At 42.0% G+C, this 20,950-nt stretch overlaps 1 protein-coding gene and 1 long non-coding RNA gene across 13 annotated transcripts in view; one reads left to right on the top strand and one right to left on the bottom strand.

Annotated features, from left to right (window-relative positions):
- Positions 1-20,950, bottom strand: part of RREB1 (ras responsive element binding protein 1) — a 190,428-nt gene that overhangs the window by 126,903 nt on the left and 42,575 nt on the right. The window contains exon 1 of one of the 10 annotated variants that reach the window (XM_058175883.1): positions 11,159-11,538. The exons of the other annotated variants lie outside the window; for them this stretch is intronic. The gene's annotated coding sequence lies outside the window, so the exon portion shown is untranslated. Of the gene's footprint in view, positions 1-11,158; positions 11,539-20,950 lie in introns of those variants that run through there. 10 annotated transcript variants of the gene reach the window in all.
- Positions 1,240-20,950, top strand: part of LOC131194655 (uncharacterized) — a 41,334-nt gene continuing 21,623 nt past the window's right edge. For 2 of the 3 annotated variants that reach the window (XR_009154258.1, XR_009154256.1), the window contains exons 1-3: positions 1,240-1,621; positions 17,783-18,053; positions 18,696-18,757. This is a non-coding gene — a long non-coding RNA (uncharacterized LOC131194655). The remainder of the gene's footprint in view (positions 1,622-17,782; positions 18,054-18,695; positions 18,758-20,950) is intronic. The other variant, XR_009154257.1, reaches the window with a different exon arrangement.

Genomic DNA, 20,950 nt, shown 5'->3' with positions numbered 1-20,950 from the left:
TCTTTTTGACTCTGTGCCGACCTCAATATGCAGAATTCCCAAATCTAAAAATTGCTGAGTTTGAGAAACACTGATCTACCGGTACATCACCACAAGTGCTTGCTACATATGAACACAATAGCCAGACAATAATTTAGACTCCTCTTTCACATCATCCAGCAGAAAAGATAAATGCCGTGTTTCCCTGAAAATAAGACCCTGTCTTATATTTTTTTGAACCCTGAAATAAGCGCTTGGCCTTACTGCCATGTACGCAAAAGCCCGATTGGGCTTATTATCAGGGGATGTCTTATTTTGGGGGGGAAAGGGTAGCTGTGGAAAATTTGAGCTTAGGTAGCAGATGATTTTGACTTGGGGAACTAAAAGATTCACAGATTGCTGCCTGAAATCATAGAAGACTTTTCTTTAAATAAAACTACCATAAATTCAGGGCTTAAGTTTTAGAAACAAGTGTGGCTTTAAAGGCTGCTTTTGCTCTATAATCTCCCATGTCAATACTAAAGGATGGATTTTAAAATCGTTTCCCTTTGTATTGCTTAATTTATAACCGACATAAGTTATAAAGTAGAAAGTGGAAAAATTCCCCTTTTATCATCACAATTCAGAATTGCTACTGATAGCAGATTTGGATGCAGAAATTCACTGAGGCTGCAAAATGGGCCTCTGGCTTGAGGAGGAACACGATTTCCATCTGTGCTCAATTTCCAAGATGACATGAAGAAAAGGCTTCTTCATCTCCACAGCTAGAGAAGCTACTAGTAACTAGGCTCTCCGAAACCTCGCTTCTGCTCTTGTTTTCTTTTTAAAAAAGCAGACCAGCAGCTTTGGCAGATGTATTTAGATTTTAGACTTATTTACAGCAGCTGACACCGTCTTAAAATTGAGGTGCAAGAACAGAAGAAAAGAAAGAGTTGTGAAGGAGGGTGGATCGTTAATGCACTCTCCATAACTGTGGTGAAGAAGTAAAAAAAGGACTTAAAGGGCCCAAGTAATTCATATTCATATCCAGATTGCAAGCCTTCCATCCAGAACCCCCTTTTCATGATTTATTGAATCTGAAAGAAGGACAGACAGCAACTTCACTTGGCACCATCCAGGAAAACATGCGAAAAACAGCTGTGGGGAGGGGCAGAGAGAGCGCCGCTGTTTCTTTGCACAGCCCTAGCTAGGCCCATTTCTGTACAAGCATTCCAGCCAAAATGACAGGTTTGCTTTTGGCAGCGGCAGAAGCAGCATTCATCCAGCCCGTCTTTCAGATGGAACCTACACAGACTTTCAAGTCGAAGCTGAGAGGCAACGGCTACGTGCAACTTCTGTTTGTCACCACACAGCAGCACACTGCCTCCATTTCCTTCTAAGTAATTCCAAAGGGAAATGTAATGCTTTCAAAGTTGTTCTTCCCACCACACCCAATTCTTTCTCAAAAGCAGAGCCACTCCTTGTTTCTTTTTTCTTTTTTCTAATCTCCAAGAAAGGTGAAAACTTCCCGCTTGCAGGGAAATTGCCTGGGTTTCACTCTATTTGCTGCCAAATCCTTCACAAGGCCGGGCTGCGTTGTCCTCAACCTTGGTGCCTCTCCTGGAAGGAGAGGGACAGAAATCTCTTTCTCATCATCTGCCAGGTGAGGAGCGTCTACAGTTCCTTGCCCTCATAAACAACTGGGCCTGCTCTGTTTGTGGAACTGCGATGGGTTTTCTCTATTTCGGGAGGACGATAGCCTTTTTTGAGCAAATGCAGGGAGTCTTTGACTTACAACAGTTCGTTTAGTGACCATTCAAAGTTACAACAGCTCTGTAGAAAGTGAACTCATGACCATTTTTCACATATGCCTTGCAGCATCCTCCTGGTTATGTAATCAAAATTCAGATGCTTGGCAACGTGACTCATCATTTATGACGGTTGCAGGGTGCGATCCCCTTTTGTGATCTTACAAGCAAAGTCAATGGGGAAGCCAGATTCACTTAACGACCATGTTATTATCTTAACAGTTGCAGTGACTCACTTAACAACTGGCAAGAAAGATCATAAAATGAGGAAAATTCACTTAACTGTCTCACTTAGCAACAGAAAGTTTGGGCTCAAATGTGGTCGTAAGTCGAGGACTATCTGTATTTCATTCACATCAAGGCTCTCAACACCCGTTGTGCCTTTCTTCTACGATGCTGATTTATCCAACAGCCAGACTCACTCCAGTTCATGTGTTCCTTAAGTTAACCTGAGTGGATTCCATTCTTTTATCACCTGTTTCTTTAATCAGTGTCTTAAAACTGAGAAATGGTACAATGGTACAAACAACCCTTACATCATAGGACGGCTGAGGTAAATTAGCCTGATAATGTGGTCTCAAAATAAATAAATGGCAAATCACTACCATTTGAATCAGATAGTTAGTAGCAACACTTCGTTGAAGAATGTTATCAGCAACATTTCCCTATCTATCCATATATGTATTATTTTCAGTTATTCCTTATTGTGGTAGTTCATTTAGCAACTGCCTTGTTATAATGATGTGGAAAAAGTAATTTTCTTTTTGCATTTACCAATTTTTGCATAGGTCTGGTAAAGCAAAGAAATGCTAAAGTAAGATTATAAGCCCCATTTTGCTTAATGGCCAAGTTGCCAGTCCTTATTGTGGTAGCTAAACAAGGACTATTTTTAGTTAATTAGGATATCATCTTGAACTTACCTCAACCTCCTCTCGATCTTGCTAAACTGCTCGTGAATGGACACCCTTTCCCCCATTTATTTATCTCTTGAAGAGAGTGAGAAAGAGAGATAGATTGAGATTTTAAATTGCTTTATTACATTTCTGGCATATCTGGTTCTTTGTTTAGTGCCTTGTATCTTAGGAATGATGGGCAATCAAATATTTTAAATCAATGAATAGTATAGTATAGTATTGTATTGTATTATATTATAAACCTTCAATATTGGGTAGTTTAAACTGTTTAATTTAAAAACAGCAACAAAAATAAGTCACATGTTAAATGAGTTCATGAGGTTAAAAATAAATGGATAGAAAAAGACTTCAGTGCTCTTTCCAAGAGCTATCAGAAAAATAGAAAATTAAAACAACATCAACCGCAAATATAGTAATACGCAGGTGGTAAGCTAGAATAACTTAATCTGCCCACTGCAAAACCATATGTCTTTAAAAAAAGACAGGAGAGATATCTAAAATGCATCTACCTCTTTCCCCAAGTAGTCAGGTTTTTTGTGGTTAAAAAAAAAAGATATCAGCAGCACTGGCAAAATACAGGAGACTTACTAAATGAACAACATATCCCTCCCATTGCTGAGTTCAATTAATGAGTCATGTTGATTCCACAATCAACTTTTGTCTGGAATCAACTCAAGAGGGCTTTTTTTTTTTTTTCATCAGGCATGTCAAGGATTAAATCTGAAATTTTCCAAAGGGTTCCTTCCCAAATCCAGATTGTCTAATCACTGGCACGCCTATTCCTATCAAGGATCAATACAGGCTGGCTTTAAATAAACATTATACTTTATATTAATTGATCCTAAGATAGGGAATATAGGAGCTATTATGTTTAAGAAATTGTGTAAATCAGGAAGTTCCCATAGATATGAAATCAAGATCCTTAAACAAGCCATAGCTTGTATGCCACAACCCAATCTACAATAGACCGTGGCGATAACAATATTCATATATTATAGAAGATGCTGTAAGAACACTAGTGTTTTGCAAACTTGGCAACTTTAAGATGCATGGACTTCAACTCCCAGAATTCTCAGCATAGCTGGCTGGAGAATTCTGGGAGTTCAAGTCCACACATCTTGAAGTTGCCAGGTTTAAGAAACAATGTCTTAAAGCAGGAGTGTCAAACTGATGGCCCATGTGTCACGCGCAGGCCACGCCCATGCCCAGCTCTGCGAATGGGGAAACCGTCATGAAATATCACGTGACAGCAATGTGACGTGGCGAGTTTGACACCCATGTCTTAAAGCCTATGTAATGCTGATCATGTTCTAAAAGTTAACTTGCATTGAGATGAGTGGCGAACAAATTTAATAAATAATAAAAACAAACATATATGTATTAGAATGCTATTACTGACAAGGAATTTTATTAACCCACAACTATGGATTCAAACTATTCCTCTAGTTCAGGGGTATCGAACTCAAGGCCTGTGGGCTTAGATCTGGCCAGGGGTGAAATGTTCCTGGTTCGGACCAGATCATCCAATCTGGTAGTGATGACGGCGGGTGGTTCGGAGAACCCATAGCAAAAATCCCTCCCCCCACTCCCCGCCCATGTCCAGTTGACCTGCACAATCATCAGAGATTGTTGTTTTTCTTTTTACTTTTAAAAGCATTTTTTTCAGCCGAAAAAATGCTTTTAAAAGTAAAAAAAAAAGCCTCTGATGATCACGCGAAAGGCAAAACAAAAATGCTTTTAAAAGGAAAAAAAGCCTCTGACGATCAGGCAACTCAGCTGGGATCATCAGAGGAGCCTTTTAAAAGCATTTTTTCTACAACTTCTTTGGCCAAAGAGGTTGTAGAAAAAATGCTTTTAAAAGTAAAAAAAAAGTTGGCCACGCCCACCCAATCACATTACCCCACCACCACCAAGCCACGTCCACAGAACCGGTAGTATCAAATTTTACATTTCACCCCTGGATCTGGCCCATGGGCCATCCTGGAAACAGCGAAAGACCGCCCTGCACTGCCTCTGGCAGCAAAAATGGAGCTCACGAGCTCACGGAGCTCTCGAGCTCCATTTTTGCTAGCAAAGGGTTGAAGGAAGCTGTTGCAGCCATTTATGCTGGCAGAGCGCTCGGGCCAGCACAGGCGCCCCAACACGAGTGATGTCGAGCTGGCCACGCCCACCCCATCCCCAGAGGTCAAACACAACCCTGATGTGGCCCTCAATGAAATAAGAGTTTGACACCCCTGCTCTAGTTTGACTTCAGCAAAAAAATCTTATACAAACATTTTAAATCTCACTATTCACCAAAAATTATCAGTAACAAGAACATAATCACAAGCTTGCATATTTGCTTCTCTATTCCTAGGCCATTGAAATCCTACAAAAATTTAAGGAGATTCAAGCAAACAGATTATATCCAGAGCTGCCGGCCAAATATACAGCTTTAAAAAAAGAAAAGAAACAAAAGAACAATCATAAATGACAGGCTCTTGATAGTATTTACACATGTTCAAGCAATAGGAGCATAATGCTTTCTATGTTGTACATAGCAGTGACTTTTGCAAAAAGGAGTGGTTTTTATAATCCTCCATACTGTTGAAAGGATTGGGGTCATAACTCAATCCTTGACCTTTAGCAGGGCTGCAGAGGGTGGGGAGTACTAATTGACATTTTTCCATATGCTTTTCCTTGGGGCAGGGAGGGAAATAATATGTACAAGAAGCCTCTTGAAGGAAACTACTACTCTTCTTACTCTTGACCCACATTCTCAAACCAGCCAAAATCTCAGCAACAAATTCCGTTTCGGGAGGGTACAGTTAAGTTAGCTTTGCTGAACAGGTTAACTTTTTCATATATAAAAAAAGAACAGACTTCTGTTATCATAAGGAAAATGTAACTGTACCATTATTCAGTTTTGTCAAGCTTGGGAACCATAAAAACGTCTCTTTAATGATCAAATGCAACCAGTACAGGTAGTCCCCATTTAGCAATCATTCACAATTAGGAGGAGGATGAAAAACGTAATTTTAAGACCAATTTTCACATGTACAAACTTTGCAAGTCAAAACAAAGGAAAGCCGACGTATGATCAGCACAGTTGTGGTTTCATTTAACAACAGGCTTATTTAAAAATACATTTACTGGTCCCAATTAACATAGTTAAATGAGGATTAACTAAAGCGTAAGATTGAAAATATATCAATATATTTTCCAAAGCCCTCTCACTTGAACAGTAGCTAAAAGCTTGAAGCAACTAACAATTAAAAACAAATATAATCTTTTAACACTAAGGAGTCAGAATAATTACAAAATAAAATAACCCTGGATAAATTTCATGGCAAAAAACTTATTGGTAATTTATTTGATACTGCCTTCAGGCATCTAAAGTTCATCAACTGAGGAATAAAATTGTTCAATTCTTCCCCCAAGTGCTTACAACTAGACATTGCTTCCAAAAGCAGGCATAAAAATCTTCAGTACACTGAATGTGTTTTCATTCCTGTGCAATTGGAACATTCAAAAAGCAGAGGCAGCTCAAGTTATTTTAGCATCTCCAAATAATTATCTTTATTTTGTAGGGGCTGAGTTATGTGTAAAATTTGACTTTGCCCAGAAGAATGACCTCTCCACCTTAAATGTATGGAGAGAAGGTCAGGCTAGCAGAAAGCTGGTAGATGTGTGGAATTCCAAAATTGCAATAAACACAGCAAGGCTGGCTGCAATCACAACAAATGCTTTTATTTCCAGTGCTGATGCAAATACAACTTTTCTTACCCTTTCATCATCAGCCATAACATAAAGTTCATCATCAAGCCATAACATAAAATTTACTCTTCCCTGCTGTTTAAAGATAAAGGAATGCCATATCATAAGGCGTGGTTGGACAGTCCAGTCCAGTCCCAGAACTCCGGGAACATGAAGATCAAGCTGCTGGAGGCTGAGAAGCATCTTACTCTATCAGTTTGGATTTTGCAATAACCAAGCAAATGGCTGTGGGATGCTTACAAATAGAAAACAAAGATATGCCCATCGGTCCTTGCCATTCTCTTGCAACTGGTTTGAAGCAAGCTGTCCTCAAAGCAGAGGTAACAACTTGTCCTATGTGAACCTATCCAATTCTCTTTTAAACCCATCCAAATTAATGGCCATCACCACACCTTGTGGTGATGAATTCCACAGGTTAATTACAGAGAAGATAATCCAAATCTGTAGTGTTTACCACTGAAGAGCCCTTAAACTCACTGGCTTCAGGGCTGAACAGGAAAAGCTGAGGCATAGAGCTGTTCAGGAAAGAGGAGGAAAAAACAGTCCTATTATAATGACATGGCAAAAAGCCTAACCAGTCAAAAGGCTTCCAACAGGGAGCAGGATAAAGAAACTCAAGTATCTCTTCCTTATGGGAACTTAAAATGTGCTCCAAGTCTAGAGCACATGCGGACTAGTCCACATTAAATTTCTACACTTGGAACAAGGTACTTTGGATTCAATTCCTATATTCTTTTGCATCTGCAAAACAATCAACTGCTTTAAATGGGAGCCTCTAGGAAGTTCCAGAGCATTTTGCAGAATCAAACACAACAGTGAAATGGGGAGAAAAGGTTTGTAATGACTGCACAAACCTTTATTTACAAGCTGCCAAGAAAGCCCCATCAGCTATACAAGACTGCTCCTTCACCTCGTGTATTAGGTAATTGGACAGCTTGCTCTGAAAGAATCAACAGAAGGTTAATTCGGAAGGTCTTCTGGGAAAGTTAAAATGCTGGAGGATGTCGCACACGGAAAAATGCCGCTATTAAAAGAAACCACAGAACTACCTTCATTTAGGACATCAAATAAGAAAGTAGTTATTCTGTATTGCAGGGTTGGGGAACCATGGCCCTTTTGTGACTTGTGGACTTCAACTCCCAGAATTCCTGAGCCAGCCATGCTTCTGGGAGTTGAAGTCCACAAGTCATAAAAGGACCACAGTTCCCTACGTCTGCTATATTGCTTCAGCTTCAGCAACTTCTCAAACAAAGATGCTTGATGAAGGCAGACAGAGAAGGACTTATCAGCTTAGTGAATGGGAAAGAGGGTCCAAGTAACTACCAAGCAGTCAGACATAATTCACCCTGATGAGGCCAATGAAAGAAGACAAGGAGGAAATGCAAAGCTCAACCACTCATATAATATTGCAGGCAACACCTTTTCCTAAATTACACGAAAATGGGTCGAAGTGAGGTTCTGCTACCTTTGTGGAGAAAAATAATCCACTTGAAAGCTATGAATCCCAAATAACATAAATATTTTCCCAATGCTTTGCTTCCATCCTGACTATGAAAAGTTTCTAAATATCAGTTCAGTCACTGAACCCAGTGGAACTCTCCAACACCCAAAATGTGAAAATATTAACTGTTTGGGGAGTTGTATTAGATTTTTTTCACTTCGTCCAATATTGCTGTCTGGGGGTGCTAGCAGCATGCCCCCGTTCCTGAGAACAAACATTTGTTGAAAAAAGGCATTATGATATATTGTGTCTTCATCTGTGACTTCAACTGATTTGTTTGTGGTAACAAGTGATATGCTAGCAGCCAGAGAGAGACACAGATAATATAACTGGCATTATATTTTGAAATTCTTCAGTCTTTGCCATATCTTGGGAATTATGTGCTGTTAATAGAGATAAATAAGGACTTCATCATCTACAACAGAGGTGGAGAATGATGGCCCCTTGATGACTTGAGGACTTCAATTCCCGGAATTCCTGGCTCAGAAATTCTGGGAGTTGAAGTCCACAAGCCATAAAAGGGTCATCATTCTCCACCCCTGATCTACAATAACATTAGAGGATTCATGAACTATTGCTTGTAGCTGCCATTTCTTAAAACTAATCATCTGAATTGAATTTATACTTTGACTTGACAGGAATATTCAAAAACTCAGGACTGTTATATCAAAATTTCCTCTCTTTCACTATTTTTGCAATGATCTGTTTAGCGTTAGAACTGGCACAAGAAACCCAATTTAAAAGTTGCAGCATACGCCAAAATTATTATGCAATGAACTGTGTGCACACAGTGGCTCACCACAACCATCGGGCAGTTTTCTCCCACACTACCTCAAACTGTCATGCAAGAAGTGTTCACCTACAATATTATTGGTGTGAGAAAAAAATATATACAAAAATGGCTAAGTATTAACAACTACTATGAGACATTATGAGTGTGACAGTTGCAATTATAATATATATATATGTGAACGTGCCAGTTGCAATTATAATATACATATCATAAGACAAATGTCTTCAATATTCAATTACAGATATACCGGTAAGTGCCCTTATTCCAAAATAGACAAAGGGGGAAATGAGAATTCAGTATCTACCACATAGCAAGACAGTTTGTTTTATATAATATGGTAGTCCTCAACTTATAACGATTCATTCAGTGACTGTTTTAAGTTACAACAACATTAAAAAAGTGACTTATAACCAGTCCTCACACTTACAACCATCACAGCATCTCCACAGTCACATGATCAAAATTCAGGGGTTGGCAACCAGTATATATTTATGATAGTTGCAATATCCCAGGGCCATTTGCAACCTTCCCAGCTGGCTTCCAACAAAGCAAAGTCAATGAGGGAAGCAAGAGTCACTTAACTGTGTGATTCGCTTAACTGTGGCGAAAGAGCTTGTAAAATCAGGTATGATTCATATAACAATCCCCTTGCTTAGCAACAGAAATTCTGGTCCCAATTGTGGGCATACAATAAATTGAGGACTTCCTGTACCTAAAAACAGCGTAACGCTAAACCAGGGGTGTCAAACTGGATTTCTTTGATGGCTGAATCAGCATTGTAGTCCTCCTCTGTGGGCCAGCAGGAGAGGGACAGGGAGCTGTGGGGGGGGGATGGACACCTCCTACAGCACCCTGCTGGCCAGAACGGGGCGCGGGAATGCACACGTGGGGTCCATGCCCTGTTTTTGGCTTGAACAGCTTCTTGCAGCACTTTACTGGCCAAAATGGGGTGCAGGGGAGGGTGGGTTCTTGTTTTGGCATTCCCAGCCTCCTGCAGCACTCTGCCAGCCAAAAAACAGGCTGTGCAGACACCCTCTGCACGGCCCATTTTTGGCTTGCAGAGTGTTGCAGGAAGCCAGGGAGGCAGAAAATGGGCCATGGGGGGCCCGCACACAGCCCGTTTTGGCCAGCAGAGGCACCGTGGGTCCTTTGATATTTCCAGCCCAGCCCCGTGGGCTGGACTTAAGCACCCAGATCCATCCCACGGGCCTTGAGTTTGACACCCCTGTGCTAAGCCATTTGATAGGCCACAAAATCCCAGAACTGGTTACCAGGAAACACATATCCAAATACTATAAAACATTAGGGAGAAACAGACTGGACTTAATCCTCTGGAAAGCTGCTCACCAATGCTGTTCTGCGAGACATTTGCCCTGAAAGTGTTCATCATTAGGAACCTAAAGATCACAGCAATAGCTAAAACTGCAGCTTCTAGGTTGAATAAAGCAGAATGCTCATTTTTCCATAGTGACAGAGCCAATTTCCCCCAAATATAAGTTACTCCTTCCACTCACATACACCAGTTTCAGGTCAAAAACCATGCAGTGAAACTACAGGCTTCATTGTCAAACAGTCAGTCAAATGATGAAGGCTCAGACATTCACATTCACTGCCATCAAGAGTAAAAGAACATATATGTGGACTAACCAAAAGGAAAGGCAGTTAGCTGCCAGATATTGGAGTATATATTAAGAAAGAAAAAAGAGAAAGGAAGATCTTAAAGGGGATGGTGTTAGAAACTCTACCCACTGAAGAATCTCCTGCCAGATGTGTGATTTTACTGAAACTAGCCTGAATCCAAGTTCTAGTAATTAAGCAGAACGCTGCAGACATCAAAAAAGGGCAGTGTGTCCTCTTTACTTGCCGTAAAACCATGGCAAGTAAGTATATAGCCCCCGGTGTAGTTTTATGTATACACAAACACAACTGTGTGTATGTACTTCTAGGAGAGTACCTGGCAGCTGGAAGCTGTAGCAAACCAAAACTCAGAATATATATGGTGTGTTTACTAAACCATCTGGTATCAACAGATTGCAAAAGATGGACAACAAGCACTTCAGGCGAGATGCTGTGTCTGCCTTTTCCGTGGCTGCCCTTATCTTATGGAATACCTTCCCACAGGTGATCTGACAGGCCCCCAACCCTTCTAGCTTTTTAAAACCCAGATCAAGACTCAGGTGCTGGGATAGAGTGAGGATATCTGGAGTTGGTTGAGGGACATCCTAAGGCCATGATGGCAAACCTATGTCACATGTGCCAGAAGTGGCACGCAGAGCCTTCTCTGTGGGCACGCACACCGTCCTCGCTGCTCTTCTGGTTTCTGAAAAATGGCCTGAAAACAGCTTAAAAAACGGCCAGAAAACTGCCAGAAAATACCCCTAAAACCAGCCTGAAAATGGGCTAAAAACGGCTGGAATGGACGTTGGACTTGCCTGACACGTCCTTTCTCAGGAAGGAGGAAAACGGCAGTCAGGCAAGGGTTAACTTGTCTGTCAAGCTTCTAAGACCGAATCTGCAATTCTTTCAAGCCCCGCCTCATCTTGTTGGGCTCTCTAGTTTTTGGTGAGGAAGCTGTCGCAGACTGAACGTGTCTTTCTGAAATGAGAAACAATTAGTAGCCACCCTCCCCCACGGTTGTAGGCTGGCCCCTACAACCGATTATCCTTGGTGATAGCATCTGAAGTCCACCATTGGAGCGATGATAGAGTCGCTTGGGAAAGATGAATCTGGGATAGAGACGTGGCCTGCCCGTTTCGCTGGTGTGGAAGGAAAGTCCATTGAAGATCCCTGCTGTGGAGGCAAGACCAGGGTACAATGCCGAATGTGGATACCATTTTACCCAGCAACTGAGATAGAGTCTTCAAGGATGTGGATTGTGAATTAATGATTTGTCTGGTCAGGTCTCTGAGACTGGATTGGCGCTCTTGGAAGAGATAGACCATGGCCTGGACGGAATCAATGACAGCCCCCAGATGAAGGATTCTCGTGGTGGGCAAAAGGTGGCTTTTGGACCAATTTATGTAAAACCCATGGTCTTGGAGAATTTGGATGGTAGTGGTTAAGTCCTGTCGAGCCACTGATTCCAATTTAGATATGATAAGAATATCATCGAGGTAGAATTGGATACAAATGGAATGAGATTAGATGTGACCAATTAATGCTCCTATAACTTTAGAGAATACTCTGGGAGCAGAAGGCAGGCCGAAGGGGAGAGCTGTGTATTGGAAGTGTTGGCCATTGTAACAGAAGCGAAGGAACTTCCTGGGGCCAGAAACAATGGGAACATGTAGGTAAGCCTCTGTTAAATCTATGGATGATAGAAAATCTCCAGGGCGAATAGCCTCTAAAATAGAGTGTAGGGACTGCATTTTGAATTTACGGTAGGAAACATAACAATTTAAGGATTTGAGGTCAAGAATTGCCCTCCATCCCCCCGAGGATTTTCGTACTATGAACAGGCATGAATAAAAACCCAGGCCCATTGAGAAAACAGAATGCTCTGAATTGCTTTGATCTGGAGAAGATGGGCAATAGCCACCTCCATAACTGTTCAGTTAAACCTGTTGCGAGATAGTGGGCAAGTAACGAAGACCCTCGGGGGAGTGGAGAGGAATTCTAAGAAGAGTCCCTCGCGGACCATCTGAAGTACCCATGCATCAGATATGGAAGATTCCCATTGGTCGGTAAATTGGGCGAGACGCCCTCCAATGGGAGGAGAAATGGGTGTGCTATTTTGATCTGCGGAACCCTCTGCCCCTCCCCCGGTGAAAGGGCTTTCTGGAAGAAAATTTGGAAGAAGGCCTGACCTGTGCATCCTATTGGAAACTCCCTCTGGATTGGAACGTCCAGGGATAACGTGGTTGGTAGAAACTGGAGTCGGACCCTCGAAAGGACTGATTATGGGGGTACGGAGTCGAATGTGTATCGGATCTCCTGGATATAGACAGGAGAATCTTCCGTTTGTCTTTGGTCTCGATCAGGATGGGTTCGAGAGCTTCACCAAACAATTTGTCTCCCGAGAAGGGAGCTGATGCGAGTATCCACTTGTTTTTGACGTCTGCCTGCCTGTGGTGGAGCCAGAGAAGTCTGTGTGCTGTGACTGATGAACCTAAGGCCTTGGAGGTGAAACGGGCTGCATTGAGTGTAGCGTCGGCAGAATATTCGAGTGCTGCGATGATCTTGTTAAGGTCTTGCCCAGAAGGAAAATTAAAATCTAAATTATATAAATACCTACTAGAGTTTGATGGAATGGAAGAGGTGGTGAAAGAACCGATGACTGCATGGGTGAAGAATATAGGGCACAATATAGATTTAGATAATTGGGAATTAATCTGGAATAAAAATTTAAAATTAATCAAATCTACTGCTTACAAAGAAAATCAATGTAAAATGCTTTACCACTGGCACCTAGCACCAGATAGGTTCGGGGAACCTAAGTCCAAAGTACTGGAAATGTAATCAACATCAAGGTACCTTTTTCATGCCTGGTGGACGTGCCCCAAAGTGAAAAAGTACTGGATTAAGATACAGGGATGGTTACTGGATATAACAAAATGCCAAATTGAACTGAATCCAGAAACATTTCTTTTGGGAATGTTTAAAACAAAATTAGATAAAAAAACAAGATACTTGATTTTGCACATTCTAACAGCGGCAAGGATTGTGTTCGCGCAATATTGGAAACTTAGTATCATACCACCAGAGAGTCTGATTATCCAAAAAGTATGACTGTGCAGAAATGGACAGGCTTACCACAGAACTACAAGACAAAGAAGATTCAGAATACTATGCAGTCTGGGAAAACTGGTACGCATAGACAATCAATAGAAATAGAAAACATATATATATAAGGCTATTGATGATTAGATGTATATAATGTATATCAAAATTATATGGAAGGTAGATCCGAAATATACAATAATGTCACAGCTTTATTGAATATGCACAATTGTTATGAAATAAAAATGTAATATATATATATTAAAAAAAGATCTTGTTACGGTCTTGGTGGGACCTTGTATCAGCGGATGGGGTCCTGACTTGTAATTGTTTCAACCATAAAATGGTGGCTCTATTAATAATAATAATAATAATAATATTTTTATTTATAGACCGCCCTTCTCCCAAAGGACTCAGCCACAAATAAAATACAGAAAGAAACAACAATACAAAACTAAAAACAACCCTTAAAAAACCTATTTAATTTGGCTACTTATAGATAAAAATATTCCCCCTAAAATTTACTAAAAAAATTTAAAACCCATAAATCAATTTAATAATATAAAATTTAAGCGAGTCCAGCAAGACGAAATAAGTAGGTTTTAAGTTCGCGGCGGAAGGTCCTAAGGTCAGGTATTTGTCGGAGTCCAGGGGGGAGCTCGTTCCATAGGGTAGGAGCCCTCACAGAGAAGGCCCTCCCCCTGGGGGCCGCCAGCCGACATTGCTTGGCTGACGGCACCCTGAGGAGCCCCTCTCTGTGAGAGCGCACCGGTCGTTGGGAGATAGACGTTGGCAGTAGACGGTCCCGTAAGTATCCCGGTCCTAAGCCATGGAGCGCTTTAAAAGTAATAACTAACACCTTGAAGTGCACCCGGAAGACAACAGGCAGCCAGTGCAGTCTGCGCAGGATAGGTGTTACATGGGAGCTCCAAACTGCTCCCTCAATAACCCGCGCAGCCGCATTCTGGACTAGCTGGAGTCTCCGGGTGCTCTTCAAGGGGAGCCCCATGTAGAGAGCATTGCAATAGTCCAGACGAGAGGTAACGAGAGCATGAGTGACCGTGCATAGGGCATCCCGGTCCAGGAAGGGGCGCAACTGGCGGATCAGGCGAACCTGATAGAAAGCTCTCCTGGAGACGGCTGTCAAATGGTCTTTGAAAGACAGCCGCCCATCCAGGAGCACGCCCAAGTTGCGCACCCTCTCCATCGGGGCCAATGACTTGCCCCCAACAGACAGCCGCGGCTGCAGCTGACTGTACCGGGGTGCCGGCATCCACATTCATTGAAGAATGAAGCAGAAGCAGCTGCCTTGACCGACCAGGAGGCCGCCTGGTGGCCCTTGACCAGAACTTTTTCAGCTCTCTTGTCCTCGGGGCAGAGATATTCCTCAGGAGGACCCGTGATGTGAGATGAAAAGGAAAGAGATACTATCGGACTGTCGACAGATGGAACTTGTAGTAGGTTGGTCATATCCGGAGCCATATTTTATAAACGTTTATCAAGACCACTAGGGTAGGGTCCTGAGCCCGGGACCCCCCATTGGTGTTGGACCACGTCTGTGAGAAGTTTAGGAGCACGAACCATGTCTGTAGTAACCAATGGTTCAGAAAAAATGAGCTAGAGGGATCATCTCCCGTAAGACTGTGGCCCTTAGATGTAGAAGCTTCTCCCAAGCGGGTAGTCATTTGGGCTTTGTAAAGTAGCAACTTGAAGACCTGAGGCTTAAAGAGGCCAATGAGAGATGGTTGTTTTTGTTCGAGGCCCTCATCCTCCGACAGAGCATCATCCCAAAGAACATCCTCCTCTGAGTGGTCTGAATGGTCCGGAGAGTTAGCATGATCATGTTCAGATAAGGAGTATTCAGAACCATGAGGTTCCTGCTGAGTCTGGGCTGCAGAAGGTGAGGACCTAGGTGTCTGTTGAAAACATTGCACAAGGCCTGACTGAATAGTGTCAGCAATAAGTTATCCAAAGCCAGGGGGCAGCTGTAATTCCCCAGAATTTTTAGAATTCGAAGGGGTAGACTCAGCTTGAGGTGGAGGATCAGGATTTGCACTCGGAGCCATCTCCGAAGGAGTTTCAGGTAATGCCTGGAACAATGGACCACTGTCCATAGGAATACGAGGAGATCCTGTAGTGGGGTGGTCTGGAGACCAGTTAGGAGGAGGAGGAGTGGAGGTGCAGGGTTGCTGTTGAAGAACTGGTTCCTCCCTAGGTGCAGGATTGGCCTATCCTTGGCCTGTGATTAATTAGGTTGAGGATTGGATTTGGGAGAAACCTGCTGTTGGGCTTTTGAAACAGCTTTCTCACGGGCTTTATGCCTCCTCTTCTCCACCACGGTCAATGTGGTCAATTGGGAACTTGTCCCTTTGTCCCTGGAAGATTGTGATGTGCCCTCTCCAGGATTGCTCTCCCCAGGATTGTCCCGATGAGGAGAATGGGCGCAAGATGAACCCTTCTTCATTGAGCAATGTCTTCTGGTGTCCGCCATTAAAATAGAATTTGTTGAATCGTGGCAACAATGTACTCAGAGATATTTTTAAAATTCACGTCCCAGGAGGTTAGCGGAGAAGTAATGGAAGAGGACTTGAAATGCAAGTGGGGACTGGATCCTGACGATCGCTAGGCCATCTTGCCCAAAGGATTGATCCAAAATGGTGACCAAATTAAACAGGCGCTGCTGAAGGGCGAGGTTAGCCACTAAGTCAAGGCTCAGTTAGCGGCAAAAACCACCTCCCTTATCCCCCCACCAGCAGATGGCTCATGGGGAATAGGCTGGATTGGAATTGCCCGAGAAGGTGCACCAGTTGCCGAGTCTTTCGTAAGGCATTGGAGCGATCGGAAAGATAAGGCGCTGCAATCCGAAGCGCTAATTAACACTGCTAAGCAAAGGCTGTGAAACGCAGCTAGAACTCCACCTGACAGAGACGATCGGGGAGTGAAGCAGACCTCTCTGATGTAATAGGAGGTTGCTATGCCGGGAATCTGCCCACCGGCAGCCCGAACGCCGTGACTGTCCTTCTGCGGGATCGGACTCGTAGTCCTTCATGCTGGAATGATGAGAGTGCCGAAGTAGTGTACTTTTTGAAGTCAGAAAGCAGGAGCCAAGGAAAGACACGTTTGTCCAGCTTGGGACTGAGTCAAAAACTGGAGAGCCCAATAGGATGAGGCGGGGCTTGAAAGAATTGCAGACTCGGTCCTAGAAGCTTGACAGACAAGTTAACCCTTGCCTGACTGCCGTTTTCCTGCCTAACTGGAGAAAATAGCCCCCAAAAGAGCTGGAAAACATCCCGAAAAAGGCCCCCAAAATGGCGTGAAAACACCTCAAAAAACAGCAAAAAAACAGGCCATTTTGGGGGGAGGCGAGAACAGTCTGGAAACTGCCCAAAAATGGCCTCAATATAGCCCGAAAAATGTCCCAGAAAAAAGCCTGAAAATGGCCTGAAAAATGGCCAAAAAACCAGCGTGTGTGCGCTGACCAGCTGGTCTTCGGGTTTCTGGCGCTCTGGCATGCACACATGCACGTGCGTTCCAGTTTGGGCACTCGGTGCCAAAAAAGTTTGCCATCACTGTCCTAAGGAGGTGACTGAAGCACCGGGTTTTTTGTTTCTGGCTGTTATGGTTCATGATTTTATACAGGTAGTTCTCAACTTACAACAGTTCATTTAGTGACTGTTCAAACTTAGCATGGCACTGAAAAAAGTGATTTATGACCATTTTTCACACTTATGACCGCTGCAGCATCCCCATGGTTACATGAATTACATTCATATGCTTGACAACTGGTTCATATTAATGACAGTTGCAGTGTCCTGGGTCATGTGGCCAACTTTTGCAACCTTTTGACAAGCAAAGTCAATGGGGAAATCATTTAACAACCATGTTACTAATTTAACAACTGTAGTGATTCACTTAACAAATGTGGCAAGAAAAGTTGTAAAACAGGACACAACTCACTGTTGAGTTATGCATGCGATTTCTCGCTTAGCAATGTAAATCCTGGGCTCAATTCTGGTCGTAAGTCAAAGACTACTTGTACTTATATTATTGATTGTTGTGAGCCACTCAGGGTTGTATTTAAGATGGGCAGCCAGCTATACAAATCTTCAAAATAAATGAAATAAAATAAACTTGACTTCCCGGAATTGGTCACAATTTCTTCCCCCATTATTCCTTGAATGCATGCATTGATACTAGATATGAATTGCCAATAACTGAAAAGCTTCCTTGAAGTTGGAGCTTTTTTTCAACTATTAAAACAGATGAATAGTGAAACCCACAGTAGTGTTAGCTGTAACCCTGCATGCCATTTTTTTTCCTCCTTTCTACATAGTCACAAGACAATTTCAACAGAGGGTAAGAACACAAGACGTAGAATTTCCTCAAGATTCCTCAAAATTTCTTTTGCTGCTGGGAGCAGCAAAGAAGACTGCTGATCTTCGCCCATCCCAAGTGCAAGCAAGGATAGACTTCATAAGACCATTTAAAAGAAAATTTGGGGAGGGGTCTCGAAAGAGGCAGGAAGAAAAATTTAGTGAAGATGCCTCAAAGCACAGAGAACCAACTCATAACTGGATTTAGAGTCCTGTCTAACCTGTTTTGCGGTATGTACTGTTTAACTGTATGTGTTTTTTCCCTCGCTCCCTCCCTCTCTTCTCATTTCTTGGCAAGAAGATCACAGCCCCTTTTCCTTCCTCTCTTCCACATATTAACAAAACACAGGCCTCTGAGAAGGCGACACTTTAGAAGAAGCACCACACTAAGTATATCAACCTGGCAAGACCTGCATTATCAACACACAGCATCTGTATTTTCCGCATTGAATTACTCAACCCTTTTCTTGTCGTAGCTTTTGTTAAAACCTCTTTGGTGCCTTCTCCAGGAAAAAGGAAAAGAAAAAAATCTTGCTTCAGAGAAGCATTACTATCTTATGTATTATATGGACTAAGTCCAACATATTCAGTATAGTTCCTATATTCCTTTCACTGATCCCTATCTTTATCTCTAATACCAAACCAAAACCAGAACGTGGCTGTGATACTGCTCAGTTTTCTGATTCCTTCAAGATTTAGATGGATTGACACCTGTCACTCCAAATCAAGGCAAATAAAGAAAAGGGAAGAAAGTCAGTAAGAGCCAGCGGGTTTCTCCAGGCAAATACTTAGGCTCTTCCAAGAAATGAACTTTCTATTTGGCAATCAAGAAGTTCTATGCAACTAAAATATGCTTGATATATATCCTCACAGGTGTAAAGGAAGAAGCGTGGTTCTCTGCTTAGACGTGAAAACAGTCTGGCAACTTATAGGAGGTACAGCAGAAGATCTTTAATCTCAATAGGCCAATGTAATCGTTTTCAGTTCTTAAATATATTAGTCTGAACCCAGGATTCTCTTTCCGCAATAGGAAGGAAAAAAACCCTAAAGTCTCACAGATAACACACATGTACGCACTGATACATACACATAAACACACATTATTGTTTGTGAAGCTTTTTAATTTAGAAAAAAAAAAACAGACTTGTATAAATTCCCTAACAAACCAGAGAAAGTATACAGAAGACATCCTACAGGCTAATAGTTTAAGACTGTGAACGTAAACTATTTTAATCAGTGTTATATTTTAAGACGGGTGAATGGACAACATAATGACTTCCAGATACTGCTATATTCTCATTACCTCTGCCAGCAGTTTGTGGGGAGAGCTGATAGAAGTTGTATAGATAGAGGTTTATCTGGGAGGTGTCTGAGCCTACGAATTTTGAGAAAGCAGGCTGGGCTCTCTGCAATGTTCATTCTGCCAAACATAGACTGGTCCTCTTATTTGAACTGGCTAGTTAAGGCAACCACAGATAGGACAAGAATCTGAATCTAGATCAATGCCACCATGAGGGAAGGAAAGGTTTTGATTACCTCAAAGAGACACTTGGTCTGCCGCCTCTCAAGAGGCAAGTGTTGGATCCAATGTTACTGGATAACTACCAACCTAATTCTATTCTTCCCTTTTGTCACAGCAACTACTGCGGTTATACAGGTAGTCCTCGACTTATAACAGTTCATTTAGTAACTGTTTAAAGTTACAACAGCACTGAAAAAAGTGAGTTATGACCATTTTTCACACTTACAAATCTTGCAGCATCCCCATGGTCACATGATCAAAGTTCAGTTGAATTCAGTGGCCAGTGACAATATTTATGGTGACAATATTTATGATGGTTGCAGTGTCCCAGGATCATGTGATCGCCCTTTGTGACAAACGAAGTCAATGGGGAATCCAGATTCATTTAACAGCCATGTTACTAATTTAATAAATGCAATGATTCACTTAACAACTGTGGCAAGAAAAGTCATAAAATGGGGCAAAACTCACTTAAGAAATGTTTCACTTAGCAACATAAATTTTGGGCTCAATCGTGGTCATAATTCAAGGACTACCTGTACTTAAAACATCTTTGTAGCAATGTTCAGATGTGCAAATGAGCAATCCCCCCTAACTTGCCAACATTTCATCACTAACTCAAAATTGCGGGAATTGAAAAATCATGGTATAAAGTCTCCTTAGTGGTCTGCTTTATGTTTTTCCCTCAGTTTTCTTAAGCTAAAGCGAATACGATATTAGAATCATGTTTAAGTATAGGTTCAGTGAAATAATACAGACATTTCAACACTGGAGTAGCAGCCAAGCCATGAAGGTTCATATATAAAGAATGACAACCTGGCCTATTAGATTAGACAGCTCCATCTCTAATCTGAGGTAGGGCTTAGCAGATGCTTCATGTCAACCAATGTGTCTTACAGAGTAACCTCAGCAAATCGCCAAGTGATCATCCCTAGGTGTTTTTATTTAAGATGCCCACAAATGCCCAGATTCCAGCCCACACAGCATCACCCTTGTCTGCTAAATAGCAGTTTTTACCTTCGGAGCTGTATTTTTAAAAGATTATTTCAGCTTCAGCTAAGCTTGCATTTGAAAGAATGCATGCAAATTTAAGAAAAAGAGATCTTTCAAAAAAAAAAAAAAACCAGCAGCCAACTATCTCAGACAAAATGCTGTTGGGATACAAAAATCTGGTTTACGCAAAGACCTTCTGCAGCTCAAACTGGTCCCAAACAGAGTGGGATGCAGTCTGTTATATTGAACAGTTGTGCTCCAGCAACAAATAGGGCATTCATAAAAAAACTGGAAGAGCTTCTGTTCTGAGGCTTTAAGTTCTGCAAATGAAACAATCCACTGCTGATGCTTTTATGAGGGAGTGTTAAAAAAAAAATAGACCGAGGGGTAGGGGTAAGACAGAAAGAGAGAGATGCCTCAGCTGCAGAAAATGTTATATGCAAAAGAAATACCAATTTAAAAAACCCACAGACACACAAGATGAATAAGAGTTACTGTTGCACACTGTCACCCATTACTGACTTAGTTGGCAACGCAGGAAATGTTGCCCAAAGGCACAAAGCATAGCATAATAGATAATACATGGAAAGTTAGGATGGGGGCTTGCAAGGGC

The sequence above is a fragment of the Ahaetulla prasina genome, chromosome 3 (assembly GCF_028640845.1).
Source record: "Ahaetulla prasina isolate Xishuangbanna chromosome 3, ASM2864084v1, whole genome shotgun sequence".
Taxonomy (NCBI): domain Eukaryota; kingdom Metazoa; phylum Chordata; class Lepidosauria; order Squamata; family Colubridae; genus Ahaetulla; species Ahaetulla prasina.
Note: the sequence above shows the minus strand (reverse complement) of the source record. Positions and strands in the feature narration are given on the sequence as shown.